At 47.4% G+C, this 18,793-nt stretch overlaps 1 long non-coding RNA gene across 1 annotated transcript; it reads right to left on the bottom strand.

Annotated features, from left to right (window-relative positions):
* Positions 1-2,449: 2,449 nt before the first annotated feature.
* LOC144141161 (uncharacterized) lies at positions 2,450-3,814 on the bottom strand. Its single transcript, XR_013316454.1, has 2 exons — positions 3,715-3,814; positions 2,450-2,602 (listed from the first exon to the last, which is right to left on the bottom strand). It is a non-coding gene; the product is annotated as an uncharacterized LOC144141161 (long non-coding RNA).
* Between the last annotated feature and the right edge of the window lie 14,979 nt (positions 3,815-18,793).

Genomic DNA, 18,793 nt, shown 5'->3' with positions numbered 1-18,793 from the left:
CGCTGTGCACACCTCGTCCAGCACTGTTGGCCATGTTCTAATCCCGGCCATGTCGTGCCACATCTTCGTCTTCCCCTGGGACATATCCCGTGGGATTGACCACCGCCACCATTGTCCGGTTACAATTTAAAACGACGCGCAAGGAGCAGTATAACGGATGAGCAGTTGTACACAAGCAAATTACATAGGCAAAGTTACACATGCCGTGATCCCCGGCTACAGCTGAACCTCGTTATAAGAGACACTGATGTAAGAGACAAATGGGTATAAGAGACACTATTGACCCACATGGTTGGCTGCCCTATCTTTCCCATTAAATCGACCTCTTTTATAACAGACATCGGATGTAGAAGATTGGTTATAAGGGACAAGTCATCCTTGAACTTCAGTCAATAATCTCGCTTGTAACAGACATTTTAACTTCAGATGCAGTGCCACCAGTCACTAATTGCAGTTGCTTCCATCCTGGAAGCACAGGTGGACAACAGACGCCTGCAGTCTCTATTTATTATAACTTCAGCAAACACACAGTGGTTCAGTCAGCTATGAAATGACGATGAGAAGCCCTGCCAATGGAAATGCAACTTACAGAAGTGGTTGAAGCTTACTGCCATCCATTGGATGGAGCGCGATCGCACATGCGGGTTCTCCCACTCGCATAGCTCCCAATCAAGAAGCATCGCAGATGTTGAGTCCTGCAAGCATAATGAATAGCCCGAGCCCACAGCGGAAGAAGCTGTGCGCTCTGCCTATTCATCAGGCTTGTGAACTCAACATGTACGATTCATCTTCCACAAACGAGGAAAGAAAAAAAAGCTTGCAGAATCGGTTGTAAAATACAGTGTAAATACAGTCATGAAGCAAACAAGATTCTGAACTGTTTCATAAATTCTGGGGGCCGAACATTAATTAGAATGGATCTTTTGCAACATGCTGTAGCGTTCTTTTGAGCTTATTTTAGTCATGTGGTGCCCACATTGAACTAGGGTCTGATTAGTAAGTGAAAAAATGGTTCCCTGCTTATAAGAGACATCTGATATAAGAGACAGAAACTGCTCCCCGGTACGTGTCTCTTATAAAGGGGTTCAACTGTAGTCGTCATTTGTCTGGCTGAAGTGCAGAATAAATGTCTTTCCATTTCTGACCATTTTGCTGTTGCCGTGTCACTTCCTCAGCAAGTGTGACAAGGTCATGCGAGGCGACAAAATGAGCCATAATGGAGTAAGGGATACAACAGGAGTTGCAAGTTATTTGTTTTCATCACGTTACTATTAGTAGACTACCTATAACAAAGCTACCTTTTCAGTTCTTATGAGGTTTCACTGTAAATGCCACGAAAAAGTAAATCCCTGTTACTCAAAGGGGCTTACTCTTCATTTTTTCATGAAGAAAAAATGAATGTTTGGTTCATTGGAATGACTGCGTCATTAGTATGACACTGGCACGCATTATGGGATGCAGTGCAACTGGCTGAGGCCAGCAAAAGCAAACGCAAGTTAGGCAGGGCTTATGAGCTTGAAAAACAAGTTTTTTTTTTTTTCATTTTATAATAGTAAGAATCGGGTGAACAGTGGAACTTGAAAAACTTATGTAAACTAAACAAAAGTACCAGTGTGCACTGTTGTACTGTGCACACTATGCTTGTTAGAGCTGCTCAGCAGTATGGGGCTTTGGAGTTTTCTCACAACACTGGCCGATTGGCGTAAACGACATCGTCTTACATGACCCTATTTCTTGAGCATACCCTATATTTCACGAAACGATTACTACATGCTGTAACAAAGACAAGCCAGAAATACAAGCGAGGTGCAAATACGCTCAAAAACAAAGTGAGTATGGACAGTGGGCCTGAGTGCCATTCATGCGACATCTAGAGGATGGGCGGTAAACGAAGAAATGAAATTATAAGGCATTTATTTTGCCACAGGGCATAGATGAGGGAGTAGGAGTTGATGACCAAAGTTAATTGAACATGAAAATGTTCACTTCGCAGATGAAGTCCAAGAGGGAATGATGATGAGCCCCATGTATCCATGTAGTGTATGCAGTTGCGTCGCCTACGCGGAGGCCTGTCACCGCAAGATGTTGCATCCTTGTTGGATGCAAGGCAAGGTTTCCCTATCCGCTGCAGCCCTAGTTAACGTGCTCAACATTAATTTCAAATACCTGCCCTGGATATATCATCGCTGACATCACAAGACGCTATTTAGCGAGAGGATTGAAACTTTGGCTTAAATTGTGTAATCTCTCAATGAATAAGGCATCATTCGCTGCTTGGCAAGCAGTAGGGGCACTATAAGACACCCAATGTTGTGAGTGAAACTGGTATTTTGTCCTAATGGCCCCTTTAGGGCGAATAAAAGGTTTGCTCTACAACAGGATTTGTAGCAACTGTGAAACTTAGCAAAGAACTGTAATGTTGTGGCACAGCAGATAAGACGAACCATGGTTGAAGGTTACGAGCGATCTATTTACATCATTTACAAAATGGCCATGAGAGAGTCAGTGCTGGCTTCGCCCCCACACAGCTTCTCCCTCGTCATTGTCATCAATGGTCAGCCATGGGAATTTTCGTCCACCATGCCCCGTGACAGAATGGCACCTGTAAAAATCAAGGAATGGTCAAGGTTACTCATTAAAGGCCAACGGTACTCACACTTCAGCTCGGCCAGATTTATCAATTTGTAGTAAGTACCACCCAACGCCGCCTGTATAAACATTGCCTGACACGTCGCGTGCTTTTCAATAGGAAGGGTAGGGACGCTTAGTTCAGCCACTCATCCGCTATGTGGTGCGCGCCGGCGGACATTTCGCCTTACGTCACTGCTCTGGAGTCGCGAACGCTGCACCCACTTCTATGACGTGTGTCTGTCGGCTTGCCTGTTGGGTTTCAAGAGCCGTTTCGCTCACATCTTAGGCCGGACGGGGCGATAGTTCTGGGGCGTGCTGGGGATCTTGTTCAACGTGTCGCTCGCTTTACACTTGCTGCATTTTCCCAAAGATAACCGACGCAGGAGGAACTGAATTATATGTGTAAGAACATATTAATTGTCAGGTAGATAAATAGTGAACAGAAAAACGATATTTTAGGAAGGCACAGCCATTATTTTACTGATGTTTTTTGTCTCTCTGGAGGATTTAGGGAGGAAAAAATTGCCGGCATATTTTTCATTCAGGCGCTCGCTTCCACCATTACTTTCGAAAATTATCACGTGTTTGTATCATGATGAGATGTTCATATGGAGAACATGCAACCGGGTTGCCGCTATTTAATACTGCAAAAATTCCTGAACAATTCGCAGCTTCTATGTTTTGATGCATAAATAAATAATTGGTTTTCTTCGTTTGCTGGTGTGATTATTGGACCTGCTTGGTACGCTGGTCATACGCCCGCACCTTGACAACCAATTTGTCACGTGCTTATATTTGGCAGAGGCATAAACAGTAACATTTAACAGCCTCTGAATGCATTGCAACACCACAACGAATGTGATGCACTGTGCAGAAGAAGCAGGACATGGAATATTATTGGGGCTCTTAGTCTGTAGACGCTTCCTCGTATTAGTCCAAGGATCGTTCGTTTAATTTGTCCTCGCGGATCGAGTGTGAAACCTCGCGACAACAGTCTCGGGGCGGGACAGCAAAGAAGGAAGCGTAGAGGTATTAAAAGCATTGAACCGTAACAGACTGGTCGTATGTATTCACCACACTCACCATGTCGCATCGCTGGCGATCCGTTGGTTAACCCGCCGCTGCTGAAAAACGACGACCGCACTTACGCTACAACAAAGCCGCAATTAAAAACGTTGGCCGCAATCACGCGAGAAACAAAAAAAAAAAAAGTACGCTTGAGGGCGCAGAGATCACGACCGAGCAGTGGTCTGGTAGCGAGAGTAGACTACGTTGTTTTTATTGTGTTTTATTGTGGAATGTCGCAGCGGCGAAGCTCTCGTCGATACAAAGGGGAAACCAATAGAAATCATCATCATCATCTTTTTTAAAGCTCTACAGGTGATGGCTACAGTATTTTCAAAACAACTAATGCTCTTGTGAACGCTTCATCCGAAAAGAAACATTCAGGCTACTTTAAACGAAAGCAAATAGATAGGAGCGACAAAATTATGCTTAATTTGCTTTGAGACTAATTCATCAGATGTCGCTACCTGCACCAACGTTGTTCTGGCAGGGTTGCCACTGGTGGCTTCTTTTCGCCAAATTGGTGACTTTGAGAGGCCCGTGGTGACGTGAAATCATGAATGGCGACATGGCGATTTTCGGCTGAGGACTGCCCCCCTTATCCTCTTCCCCTTTCTCCACCTGTCTCGGCGGCAGTGCAAAGCTTTGTCGTCTAGCCGGACCGAGAAAGCGGCGTTCGACGGGCTGTTTGTCCCATTTCGCCCGTGGCGTGCGCATGTCTAGGCGGGGGCACGGGGGTAGGCATCCGGGGGCCCTATTCTCGACTGCACAAATTGCCGGCAATTCAGGCAATTTTCCGAAAGTCTTTTCTGATTGGCTTTCCATTTTGGTCACGTGCTTCCGGTTGACTAAGCGGTTGTGTGTGCTGTCGTCATTTTGACGTTTCATGTCGTCTACGGACACCAGTTCTAAAGTTTGCCTTATTTCTCGTTACTAAAGGCGCATAATTCTTGGCCGGCAATGAAAAACCAGACAAAATGCGGCGGACATGACAACGTAAGCCTGTCTTTGCTATTCAACAACAATACTGCTTGTAATACACACCCCCTCTGTGATTGGCTGAGAAGGCGTGACGTAATTTAAACAGTTGGCGGGAACGATTACGTCATGCATTGGCAACTTCAGCCTGCGTAAAAGTGACGTAATGCTACGTAACAGCTTGAAAATGGCGGCTGTTTTTGTCGCAAAATACAAGCAAAATAGGGCGCAATATTGCCCCGGGGCCCTATTCTCGACTGCACAAATTGCGGGCAATTCAGGCAATTTTCCGGAAGTCTTTTCTGATTGGCTTTCAATTTTGGTCACGTGCTTCCGGTTGACAAAGCGGTTGTGTGTGCTGTCGTCATTTTGACGTTTCATGTCGTCTACGGACACAAGTTCTAAAGTTTGCCTTATTTCTCGTTACTAAAGGCGCATAATTCTTGGCCGGCAATGAAAAACCAGACTAAATGCAGCGGACATGACAACGTAAGCCTGTCTTTGCTATTCAACAACAATACTGCTTGTAATACACACCCCCTCTGTGATTGGCTGAGAAGGCGTGACGTAATTTAAACAGTTGGCGGGAACGGATACGTCTGCATTGGCAACTTCAGCCTGCGTAAAAGTGACGTAATGCTACGTAACAGCTTGAAAATGGCGGCTGTTTTTGTCGCAAAATACAAGCAAAATAGGGCACAATATTGCCCCGGCTTACGGCGCCGCGAAATGTGCGGCAATTTGCAGCAGGCGCAGTTTCGCATGCGCGCTGTTTAAAGCATGTTTCCTACCGAAACAAATTATGTTTCAACTGCTTCCAAGTCAGCGATCATGGAACATACAAATAACATGCAGTATTTTGCTTTTATGTTTGGCAATGAAATAAAAATTATTTGTTTGGCGTAACCGCAACATAAGAGGGCAGTACAAGCCTCTCCATGACAAAGAGAACCCAATGCATGGCATTTGTCCATACTTGTCCTAGTAAGCTGTTGGGTCACATGATCGAACTCAAGAGAAAAATAACAATGAAAAGTGACTATTTAGTTCATTACAGCGCTGATTGCAGTCGAGCTTGACGAATGAGTGAATCGGCGACATCGGTGCGCTCCGCGGTTATCAGGCGAATCGCTTCACTGCTCTTATGTGTCGTAGAAGCGATGGTCGTGGCCGTCTTTTTCTGTGATCACGCCCAAAACTTGTAACTTAGAAGCAGACGATGGCGTGGCGGCGGTGGCGGCAGGAAAGGTGATAACGCAACAAAGCTTGCATTGAAGCAGAGAGCCCAGCTATGTTAATAAAAGCGATTAAAAGAAATAAATAGATACGGTAAAAAAATTGTGTGATGTTCTTTAGCTCGACATCCGCCTTTCGCTAGCTTTTGGATCAACGTTACTCGATCGCCTTGTGGTGTTGGCGCCAAATTTGACCCCCAGAAATGTGTTTTTCTTGTCAGCCTCAGCTACCGTCTTAATTTTTATAGTACATGACAAGTGTTGTTATATCTTTCTTGCACAATATTTGATACCTTGGTAGCGATCTTTATGAGTGACTCGTCAAATTACACTGCATGTCGTCATAGCTATAGGTGCATTACGTCACTGATTGCTTACGTCGTGCTTACGCAAAAAAACATGGCCGAAATGCCGGAAATTTGTGCAGTCGAGAATAGGGCCCCGGGGCCGGAAAGCGGGACGTACGCAGCTGTCACGGCTGCCGTGAAAATCTTTCGCCGCCGCGGCTGGGGCACCGCGCAGCTAGCTAACTTTCAGCGCGCTTTTGGGTACTTATCCGTCCAAGCGCAGCCACCACTTTTTTTTTCTGTGCTTGCAAGATAACGATCACATGCTACGTCGGTGGAAAAGTCTCTTCGTCGGCTAAGCCATAGCCTACTGTATAACGCTATGGCTGAAGGTAAAGGTGGTGCCTCGGCGTGGTTATTTTAATGTTTATTATTATTATTAATTAAGCTTTTCCTGCAACTGTTGCTACGTTACCCCACACACCGCGGTACTAGCCTTCCCAGTCACAAAGGATATGCCTCTCAAATTGCCATAGAATCCCTCCTTAATTTCCCGTTTCTCTGCCCTACAAGTCTTCAGTGTTTTTTTCGCTTCCATTCTCTGTGCCCATTTTGTCGTCTCTGCTGCCTTTACCTGCTTTTTAACGGTTGTGTAAACTCCACTTTCCCCTACCGACCTTCCATACCGCTTGGTCAGCTGTCTGGTCCTCCATCTCCACCGCGTGTCCACGCTCCTCATATACAGGTTACTTAAAGGAGCCATGAAGAGAAAACAAAAGTTTGTTTTATTCGAAAGATTAGGTGTTTCATAGTACCCTAAGCGCTTTCCCGGAAGCAAATGATGCTTTATTCACTGAGAAATAAGGCAATTTAAGCCAAAATTTCAAATCTCCCGCTAAATTGCACATTTCGTGACGTGAACAATGGCGTCATACGAGCCGGTCTATGAAACAGATACTTAGTATGTCGACTCCATATAGCACCCACACGCGGGAATCAAACAGGAACCGGAACTCGTGCCGAAACCTAGACGGCGGCCATTTTAAAAATACTAGTAAAACCTAGTGCACCCGCAGCCCTAGTCATGGAATCGCCTGATCCGGAGAACAAAACTCTCGCCGAGAAGCTCGGGCTTGCATTTAACAACCTCACACCACTTGAACACTCAATGCTTCTAAGTGCACGAGCGGCAGGAGTTGTGGGATACGCGGATGGACCGGAAAGCGATCATTCCGCGATAGCCACAACAGACGAACGCCCAGTCGTCGGCACCGCTGCCTCGTCAGCCCCGTCGCGACGGACGAATACAGACTACGTATGTGCCGTATTTTTATTACGGTTAATAATAGTTCAATTTCAGTAGCAGTATCGCTTATGGCAGTTGGCCGGTGTCGTGTATGGAAAGCCGTTCGCGCGAGCTCTCTGCTCCGACCAGAAAGATACGAGCGTCAATGCGCGGTGTGTACGGCATTTTTTTCCCCCAAGGTCCGAGCGCTTTGACGGCGATTTGACGAAGTCGGCTACGAGCGCCAGCATGTCCCAGGAGTGAGCTAACGTAAGGGTCCCTGCCGTAATCACTTCCTCGGAAATGAAGCGAGCACACTCGTACTTCCTTTAGCTCTCTTTCTCCTCCGTTTGCAAAGTTCACAAAACGTAGCCACTTGCTTCGCCGAGGTTCGTCGTTGGGCAGCACATGAAAGGAGATCTCCTCACCGGCGGGGATGTCGCACTCCCTCGACGATTTGCCCGTACTACATGGGCATTTCAAAACGCAGCAACGAAATTTCATTGTAAATTACTCGAACAAACTGAAGTTTTCCGTGGTTCTAAACTGGAAACGAGCTTCTAACAACAGCAGCAAGCCAACACCATTCCGAAACTTCTGCGACGACTGTCACTATCTCGTCGCTGCTTGCTGTTCCTTACTCCCCTCGTTTCTATTTTTACCTTTGCTGGCTGGCGATATGACGGCCAACCTTCTGTGAAGGGATTACGATACCAAGCAAGGTCGCGGCTGTGCGTGCTGGGGCGGTTCGTTGGCCCCGAAGAGCCTCGAACCCGAAAATTCGTCTGCGCGACGGTGGCGACGGCGAGATGTCGAGTTCGGCTGGCGGTAGTTTCGTACGCATTGGCATACACGCTTGCGTTTTTATTCGGAACTTCAACCGTTTACTCCACCGTTCTTAGTGTCATAAAAGGAATGTGCAGTATGTTTAATGGGCATATAGCTCACTATGCAAACTGGTAAGCCCTGCCTAACTTGCGTTTGCTTTTGCCGGCCTCCGCCAATCGCAGAGCATTCTCGTGTGACATCGTAGGTTCTGTTGCGGGAAATGAGCTGGTGGGTCGCATGGTCATTCCTTTTTTTCCTAATTATGTAGCTTATTTGAGCGAAGTTTGTGTTAAAAGTGGTGTCAGTATGGTTCTAACGAGGCAATCTTTCGAATGAACCAAACTTGTGTTTTCTCTTCATGGCTCCTTTAAACACCCTCGCGACCCATTTTTCGTCCTCCATGTCACGAAGTCGCTCCTCAAACTTTATCTTGCTCCGCGAGTCCCTCGCCTCAAAAGACGACCAGCCCATATCCCCTGTACTGCTTCAGTTGTAGTTTTGCTGTGGGCTCCTAGGGCCAATCAGCCTACCGCCCTCTGATTTACCTCAAGGCCCACTTGGGTCTCTGGTTTCATGCACAGAACCGAATTTGCAAAAGTTAGTCCTGGTACCAAGACCCCTTTCCAGACTCCCCTTACCACCTCGTATTTTCTGTATCCCCAGAGGGCTCCAGGCTTCATTATAGCCGCGTTCCGTCTTCCTTTCGTCTTAAGGTGAGCCTCATGCGCGTGCGTGTTATCTTCGCTGTCGTTCAGCCATACTCCTAAATATTTATACTCTTCACCAATGGTATTTCTACTTGCTGCACTGATACTGTTTTGTGCTCCGCACCGTCGTTAAAGACCATGATTAGAGTGTACTAGATGTTTACAAATTACCATGATAACTGGGCTAGCCTTGCGTCGCCATTTGAAGGCTAGTCGAAGAACCAGGAATTTTGAAGCGCACGATGCGACTGGCGTTGAAAAATGTCAATATAATGTAGGTGTTTTGAACAGGGCTGATTTTTAAGGGATTATACAAAATTAGAAGCTTTTATTTTAGGTGCTACCGCAGATATCAAGTGTGGCGACATTTTTGGCGAAATCTTAAGAAAAAATGGCTAGTTTGGCGACTTCTTGCTCGCCGTCTGGCGAAATTCACTCCAAACTCAGTGGCAACCCTGTGTTCTAGTAACGTTGACCTGCACAACGGCGGCCGGCATACGCAAACACCAAACTGTGTGCTAAAACGTGTCCTACCGTTTGCAGAGGTAAACGGAAACTCCGGCGTCTGGTAACACGGTAAACGTTAACGCAAACACGGCAACGATATGTTGAAACTCGCTAGTAACGCGTTATCTGTTACGCGTTACTAGGGTGGCTAGATACCGTGACCCCGGACGAACTACGACAAAACGCCCGGCCCCCAAAGTGCTCCGCACTTCAAAATTGGCCGCGTTTCTGCCTGCTTCGCTGCTCGTGTCGTCGAAAGATTTATAGCCTTCTGCCGCCCCTGCCGCGTAATTGCTCCGCTCTCCGCTCCTGCACTCTTAATCTGGTTACACATAGGTTCTTCTTATTAAGAGGAGCTTTTTTTGCAAAAACGTTCCTCTTAGTTAGCCGTAACATGTGATCCACTTAAAAGTTTTAAATACAAGCAACAATATCCCACATGAATACACAAGGCTATATGTGAAGCTGCGAGCCAGTATTCTTGTGTCCGCAGCGCTGTTTCACATAACGTTGCTGTTGATTTATGTGTAAGGATGTGCCTTGTAACCGTATTTACCGTTTCGGTTAAAAAGCCTGTTATACTAGGCTTCCTCTGCCACATTATGTAGCAGAAGAAGCACCCGACAAAATGTCACAAACAAAGGGAAACTGCAAAGGCATAGTCACTAGGTACATACTTTATTCGTTATTGTAAATTAACAAAAAAAAAACATTTTCCAACGCCCACTAGGTGCTTGCGTAATATGCACACTGTTGCGAGGTAGGTCAGACTGCGGACCGGTGACGATGAAAGGGACGTTTATTCTTTGCTACATCCTAACGAAGGAGGCCCCAGGCCTTTCGTCGTCCGGAGAAGCGTTCCTTGGACAGCCGTTCTCTACCCCTGCCCAAAGACGACTCTCCCGTTTCTCTCTCCTCCGGAGGTCTCGAGTCGCGCGGTTCCGAGAAGCCGGCCTTCGGCCTCCTCTGAAGCCGCGACCCGCTGTCCCCCCGATTCCGCCGGAGCGCACACGTGTTCCTATTTTACCGACCGGACACACAGCCGACGGTCTAAATCACTTGCTTCTGTTCGGCCTTGGCTCCCCTCCCAATGTCTTTCCGACGCGACAGGGATGCGCAGGCGCGCCAGAGTTAATGGCCGAAGAGGTCCCCCCCCCCCCCCCTTCCCCCCCTAGAGTCCCGCACGCAACAACACATAGAAAGATTATGACATGAAGCTTTTGCCTATATTAACCTGTGCAGCATTGCCATTAACGTTAAAACATTGCGTTAAAAATATACACCGCCATTGAAGAACGGAAAGCATCGAGCCCAGCCTTAGGACAACCGAGACTCATAGAAAAGTTTTTCCAAGTAGTTGCCTCATGGTCGAAACAAAATGGTGAACCACGAAATACACAATTCATATACAACACAATTGTCATATGAGTTTATCCTGCGAGAATCCGCGCTTTTTCAACACATACCGCCACATAGCAATGCCAATCAAGAAAGATGCCAAAGATACAGGATAGAAACACAGCAAACTGTAACACTTATCAATGCAGTAGGCTCTGGCACTGCCATGATGAGGGTAATTTACTTATATCCAACGCGAGTGCATTGCAGAAAAAATAAACGTTGTACCAAGAAGTTCACCGTTCGCAGTAATTACTGTCGCATGTAATAAGTGTAAAAAGACGCTAAAACAACAAATTAATGGCGCTCGTCACAGGACAGCTAGCCTTCCTTCGTTTTTTACCAAGAGAAGTTCAATTGACTCAAACTGTCTTCCAATTCGTACGACATACGTGGACCCTCGAACGCTTCGTATTTTGCCAGTACTCTTGCAACAACGCCACCATTCTCCCTGAACGCACGGGACATGAGGCGTCCAGAATGAAGTGGCTAGGTGACCAGGAATAAAACAATGCCATGCTCAAGTGAACGTATGGGTTCAATGTCGATACTTTCCAGTCTTTACATTTCCTTCGAAATAACTGGGCTGGCCTAAATGTGCACCACTGTTTCCCAACACAAGCCCGAAATTTGCGAAACGCAGTTGCAAGTTAACAAGCTTAATAAAATTATCACGTTTGTAAAGACTGCACCTAAACGTTTAATAATCAAGACAAGTAAAGAGATTCGGGACGGAAAAAATCATGACCCTTGGGGTTCACAGGCTTCACAGACGATCTTGAAGCGCGTGCTCTAAGAAACTACGGGTGCAGGGTATATTGTATGGCCAGTAAACAATATAATATACTGCACAACTCCGAAAACCACTTGAAACATTTTAGCCACTGCTAAAATATTGTGACTCCTATTAAATTTTTTTCCTGATAGGCAGTGAAGTTTTATGACTTGTGATGGTTGACTAAGCCCCTCTGATGCTGTGTGAGCTGCGCAGTGGGTGGGAGCTTTGTTTTTTGCGTTCTCGCTGGGCCAGGCTCGCAGTCTGTGCGTACTTCATAGGTCTCTTCGATTTAGACTGCACTTTCTGCATTAGTTCAGAATGAGTTCAGCCAGCCCAGCGCAGGCGCCGCCACTGCAGAACCGCGGTCCTGCACTTTTGTCGTCTGCTTCTGCACCTCCTCCCTGCGAGGTGCAGGGAAAGCCGTGAACTCATCCTGCAGTCCCTGCACCGTCGGAAAATTGAAGAGAAAAGTGCAGGCGCCGCGCGCTGCACTCGAAAATCAAAGAGGCGTGTGCTGCACTACCTGAATGAGTGCAGTGAGTGCAGCCAAATCAAAGACACCTCATAATTTGCCATTTGAGGGACGCAGAGGTGGCGCCAGTTTCAGCCATGTGCCTTCATTCGTGCAGCCTGTAGGAAGTGCAGGAATAATGAAAGTGGTTCCGCAGGACTTTTTTCGTATGTGCAAGCGAGAAGCCCGTGGACAGGACTATTGCAAGCGTACTTTCAATTACCTTGCAAATACCGTATACACGCGCGTAATGCATGCACTCACGTAATGACCGCATATGGTTAACAGTAATGCGAAAAATGCGGCAAGCAAGATATTTAAAAACACCTATGTAGAAGCCGTCTAAGAAGTTTAAGAAGATTGAAAGCTTCCGCTCAGATGAGTGTAACCCCTCCCTATGCTCATTACGCAGACAACCGTGTTTGGTTTGCTTTCTGCTAAGGCGTGTGGGTGCTCTCAACAGTACAAAACACAAGCAGAAATGTTTGATACTTACGCATTTTTCTGCTGAGAATATCAAATGCGGTCTTGGCGAAGTAAATAAATGTAATACTTAAAATAGTTTAAAGGAAGATTATTGTAAAAAAATACCGCAACAAAAAACAAAACAAAATATCACCGAACGAAACAAGTCGACCTTGGCTGTCGATAATGAAGTTTGGCAACCATCGTGCTTCGCAGGAAGCCTAAAAGCCAAAAAGATTTAAGCTACACCTGTCCCAAAGGTGGATATAGTTCATCGTTCGTACGTGATCGATTGAAAAAAGGAAATGAAAAAACAACAAAAGGTATTATTTCGGTTGGCGAGTTTCTTCGCTTCCACCATGGAAACGTAAATTTGGTAAACCGAGGTCATACATGCATTGAATGCATGCTAATAAAACGCTTTAAGGGCACACCGTACCACGTTGCCTCGTGGGAGGTAGCCACGCCATATCCGTGGCCGCGAACAAACGGCCTGGAGGGATGCACCACATTGCTGCCGGGAATCTCTTGGTGTCTTGCCGCCTCCCCAAGTCATGAAAACCCATTGCATCCAGGGGCGGATTATCTATGGTTCAAAGGGTTCAAGTGAACCGGGCCCCCCGGTCTTAGGAGCCCCCCGCCCCTTGAGGGCTGGCAAAAAAAAAAAAAAATGGCTGACTTCGTGGATTGCTTCCACAAAGTTTAAACCTCTTGCTTATTTCCACTGATTAAAACTGAGATTATCTGTTTCAGTAATGAATGCCTCGAAAAGGCTGTTCGTTGCGTAATGTGCATAATCCTGAAGTCCGCTCATAGTGCTTCCGTCTGAGGTAAACACGTTGCACTCGCCCAAAACCATGCATTGCGTAGAGTGACGGAGTAAATCCAGCTGATGGACACAGAGAGCGACCGTACTGGGATTTGTTGAAGGTTCCAATGTTTAAGATCTCATTAACAAAGTTTCCCTGCAAAAGACAGGAAATCGCTTGTAGAAACGTATATACATTTCTTTCTTGAATAAAAAGGGAAAACATGGTTGCACGCATACGCCTCATATGATGGTTGAATTTCAGCGAAACGCGTAGCCTATTTTCTACACTGTGTTTAAGTGGAAATGTTTTGTAAAAATATGAATTTATTCCGCAATTTAATAGCAGGAAAGGCGTATGCAAAATTAATGTGTTTTTGCCAATATAAAAATAGATATGGCCTGCAATAATGTAAACGTGTTACCTGTTTAAAAGTGAACGATCTGTGCATAAATGAAAAATGTATGATTGTTCATTCGATAGTGTTATTAAAACATTTTTATGAAAGTTCGGTATCAAGGTAGTCTTCCAGAGGCGCCACCTTTTCTAAAAGATTTAGCTTCCTGCATGATGAAAACGTTTGAATAATAAACCATTTAAATTATCGTTGTGTTCAGTAGGCATATACAATATACATAATATCACTGTCTGTATGGAAACACTCTCTTAGGAGAGTTTAACCTTCTGTTGCTGGATGAAATCACAAAATAGCCAGACGATTGGTAGCTTATTTACTGTAAGGATATGCGAACAGTTTCTTAAAAAGGCCCACTGAATTCGGCAGTGCTCAAACGCAGGCAACCAAAGTATGCGCTGCCGAATTAGTGAAGCGAATAGAGGGAGCCATTGTTCACGAGCGTGATTCCTGATTTTAAGAATTGTCTATTGAAGCAAGGCTAAACTGCTCTAAATTTTAAGGCGAATGGAAGAAACACATACGACACTTAGACGACTGTATTTCTAAGTGTGTTTTTCTTCCTTTCGTCTTTACTTCTCGCACAGTTTACCTTTCTTTCACTATAAACCCACTAGACCGAGAAATACTACTGCTGTCTATGTCTCTTCGTCACCTGGTATAGTTCAATCCGCCTCTTTCACAACCCCACTGCGCATGCGCAATCCCCTAGCGGCCAAGTCCCTAAGCAGTCCGGCAGGGGCAGCAGACGACATTCCCCACAGCTCCCGCACAAGCGGGGAGGGGTCCCGGTTGTATTTACATCGTTTGATTTTTTGTGTGTGCTCGTTGTGCGTGGAACAATGCCCACAACTTGTGCTGCGTTCCGCTGTAACTCGGAGTGCCGAAAAGGGAACGGTGTCGGCTTCTATCGCTTCCCGTCGGCCGCACGCGATCGGCTACGGCGGCTTGCGTTGCTCGGGTCGGCTCGGGTGATGGGAACTTTAGGCTTAGCATCCTGGCGGATATTTGATCGCCGCTATCTGTGCAACTGTGAATGACAATCCGTAACACAACTTTTCACCACACTATCATCCCCTTTCTCGCATGTGGAACTTTATTTAAGCTATAACTGCCGTTTGAGCGATCGGTGAACAAGACATCTGCGTAGCCTGTTCCGATGCTTCCGCGCAGGTATCGCCATCTCTCGGCCGCTCGGCGCACCGCGCACTGCGCGCCGCGGCGACCGGTCAGCGTAGACTAGCATCGCGGCAGATATCTGATCGCCGCTTTTAAAATAAGCCCTGACAACAATCCCTAGCACAATTTTTCACCACACTAACACCTACTTTCTCGCATGTGGAACTTCTTTTTAGCGATCAGATTGATTCAGAAGAGCAGCGACAAGCGCGGTTGCTACCGTGGTCGGCGCCGGTTCGAGCCGCTGAGTGTGCCGAGCTGGCAGGCGCGGCCGGCGTGTGCGCGGACTGTTTCCGAAGGCAGAAAACGCTCACGATTGCTTGCTTTATCCATTTCTTGCGAACAAACGTGCAGAATCTGCAAATTCAGCTCAGCGATCGTCGTAGTTGACCATGGAGCAAAAACAGTGGGCGGAGCGACGCCGACGACGCATAGCATGCGCGCATCGGGCCATGTGTCTCAAATTCACGCGTACGACTAGTCGTGGCGTCAGTCGTAACGATCAGTCGCATGCGAATCGCGTGTACCAATCGTACATGTGTCCAGCGCTTAAAGACCGCGTGCGAACTTCCGGCCTTTGTTGAGCTGGCGATCGCAGTTCATGCCAGACGACTTACTGCTCGCTCTGCTGCTCGGACGGCACACGTGTCTGTCCGAGATTTCTCTGCCAGCCCTCATTCAGTGATGATAAGCCGCCTGGTATTATGTGATGACCAGGGGCTGTCATCTTAAGGCGTTATAACACCAACACAGAAGAAAAACTTCGGCTGCTCCTCGCCGTAATGTGGGATTGCCGTGCATACAACGAGAACGCAGCCGGAGGAAACTCCGGCGGACCCTGCCGCTTCAACTTCCGCTAGGCACGCTAGGTGGCAGCACACCGCAATGAAAAAGGCGGATTCCGATGGCAATCTCTCCACGCGTGCTCTGCGAGAAAGTAGACGCCCAGGCGATGTTCATAAACACTCCGGAGATTCTTCGAGTAAATGCGGCATGTGTTCTTTGTAGCGAACTATAAAAAGCGTGAAGTTGCAAGAATGACGAGAGGGTAAGGCAGGAAGGTAGGGGGGGGGGGCTTGTTTTTTGAACCGGGCCCTCAGCACTGTTAATCCGGCCCTGTACTCAGATGAAATTTTGCTTCTTCCCTCCACGCACACTTCGGGTACTACTATCGTTCAGGCATTGTGTTGAAAAATTAGTTATGATTCCCTTCTCCCCCCCCCCCCCCCTTCCCAATACATCTGTGATCTGTGTACTTGTTGAAGCGTTAATTTACCCGCTGAAGGTGGTAACCGTGGTAACCGCATAATCTGTCTCTGGATTCTGCATCACGGGGAACAACACGACGCCAGGCGGCTGGCGGCATTCAGAGATACTCACACGCACGCAACCATTGGCGACGGCTACCTCAAAATACGAGCCGGTGATCAGAGCCTCATGTGCTCCCACGTATTTACAGATCGACCTGGCTTTACTTCGACGTTGCGGGAGCACGTTAAATGCCTCACGATATCCTCGCGTCCTACGTTTCATACACGGAAGTCGGCAATAACGACCGCCCATTAATGTGGGGCTGTGAACAGAGCAGGGCGTCAAGGCTAGGTGAGAAAAATAACGGAAATGCGGGGAAGTTATATGCTATGTATATAGTTCTGTGTTCGTATGTATAGTTCTGTGTTATGGAGGTCGTGGGTTCGGATCCCACCTGGCGGGCATTTTTTCTCCACTTTCTTTCTTTCTTTCCAAATTCCTTATCTGTTTCAATGACCTACCACATCCTCCCCTTTGCTTTCCGAGGTTTTCTTGACTGCCAACTCTTATTTCTGTTCTGTGTATATATGTATATAAGCTATGTATGTAGTGCTGATATATTACGTTTGTCTCATTCCTTGTAGATGAAACAGTTCAAGATCGCCCACGCCGACCAAATATGATTGCCCCCCCACCCCGCTATGTGCGAACGAACCGGCTGAATATTAACGCCACATTGGAATTTCCCTCAAAGTGGAATCTAACATTAAGGAGATGTCTGTTGCCCCGTGGGGCCGTGCTTTTGACACCTTTTGTCAGCCGTCTAGCGTCTAACAGTATCACGTGACTGAACGGCAAACGCTCCGCCCAATTGAGCTGCCCGCTTTTGCGTATAACCGCTCCGCAGATCAAACGGGCTCTCGGAAGCGCAGTGTACGAATGCCCTCTCCCACCACCCCATGTTTGTTTGTTTTTTTTCCCTCTCAGGGACCGGAGCCGCACGACAGGAGTTTTGCGGCGTTTTCCGCCTGAGCAAACGTTGCGTACGGAACAGCCCGGCCGTGAGTTTACGTGAAGAGAGCGGGTTGCGGGGAGGGGACGTTATGGGCGCACATAAGCCCCCGGAACAGCCGTGGTTGGGCGCCACGTTCGTTTGCAGACACACACACAGACGCAGCATGCGTGCGAGGCAGCAGCAAGCGTTGGGCCCCCGCGTGAGAACCATTGGGGCGGCAACGATAAGTCTCGCTCCCGTGGCACTTCCATCCATTAGCGGAGCCCTGAACGAGCACTCAGTCCAGATTACCTGGCAGCGGCGGCACCACCAGCAGCGCGGCTTGCACCGTAGCACCCCCCTCTTCTCTCTCCCCCCTCTTCTCTCTCTCTCTCTCTCTCTCTCTCTCTCTCTCTCTCTCTCTCTCTCTCTCTCTCGCTTTTCCTTCTTCGCGCGGCGGAAGGTGCAAACGCCGAAGAGCTGATACGCAAGGGTACTGCATGTCGTCTCGCGGCACAGGAGCGGACGCCAAGTCTTTCGCGTGAAGCTGTGAGCAGCGTTGACAGGCACGCACACGCGAGTACGTACACCCATTGATATGATTTTCGACTGCTTCACTATGGAAACCAACGGCCTTTGAGCGGCACTTTCAGCATATTTAAGGAGAACGGATATTATTTGAAGTAGTCGCTGAACGTGTAAAGGAAGCAGCCATTTTTTGGTCTGCCTGTCCCAGACTCGCCACCAAATGTACATCATCTGGAATCATGATATACTGGGAAACCGATGACAACGCCAATGTGGCGCTTATTAAATTATATACAAGATGAAAGATAAGGGTGATCTCAGGAATTTCAGCGGCGCTGGTTGTCATCAGGCGTCGTTGAGGGCTATAGACGGACGCCAAGACGTGCCAGGGCTGTTGGAAGCGCTAATGTGCCGATATTACTTACTGGGGGCGCCGGCTTTGTACTCAAGCGAAGTTCCCAGCACTGAAACACGGAGGGACAACAAAGGAAGTGAGGGGCAGCTGCCTCCCTCACGACCCCTGAGCGTATACATATATATATGCTAGTAAAATTGTAAAGGCTGGGTGTTGGTTTCACTACGGGATGCTGCCCGTTCCAAGCAAGTCATTTTCATGATCCGCTTCGACATCATGACGGGAACATCGACGTTGGGTATAAAGACCTGATCCGCACCTTTTATGTGAGGTTATGGAGAGGGCGGAGGATCGGAGAATGGGACTTCCTAAGTAGGCGGATCGTAGCTTAATCACGCTTGACCAGTCTGTTGTGAAGTAAGGCCGTGTTCGTTGAGGTTGATGATCGCAGTGGTAACTTTATGCGTATTTAGACCTCTCTGCCTCATGGTCAGGCGTTTTACTGAGAAGGAAATGTGTTAAATCAAAATAATGCCGTCTATAAAGCACTGCCATCGAGTTTGGATGTTCGCCACTGGCTTGGCTGC

The sequence above is a fragment of the Haemaphysalis longicornis genome, unplaced genomic scaffold, assembly GCF_048455015.1.
Source record: "Haemaphysalis longicornis isolate Haplotype H1 unplaced genomic scaffold, Haemaphysalis longicornis Haplotype H1 scaffold_1, whole genome shotgun sequence".
NCBI classification, from domain to species: Eukaryota; Metazoa; Arthropoda; class Arachnida; order Ixodida; family Ixodidae; genus Haemaphysalis; species Haemaphysalis longicornis.
The sequence above is the reverse complement of the archived record's forward strand: the minus strand, read 5'-3'. Positions and strand labels throughout refer to the sequence as shown.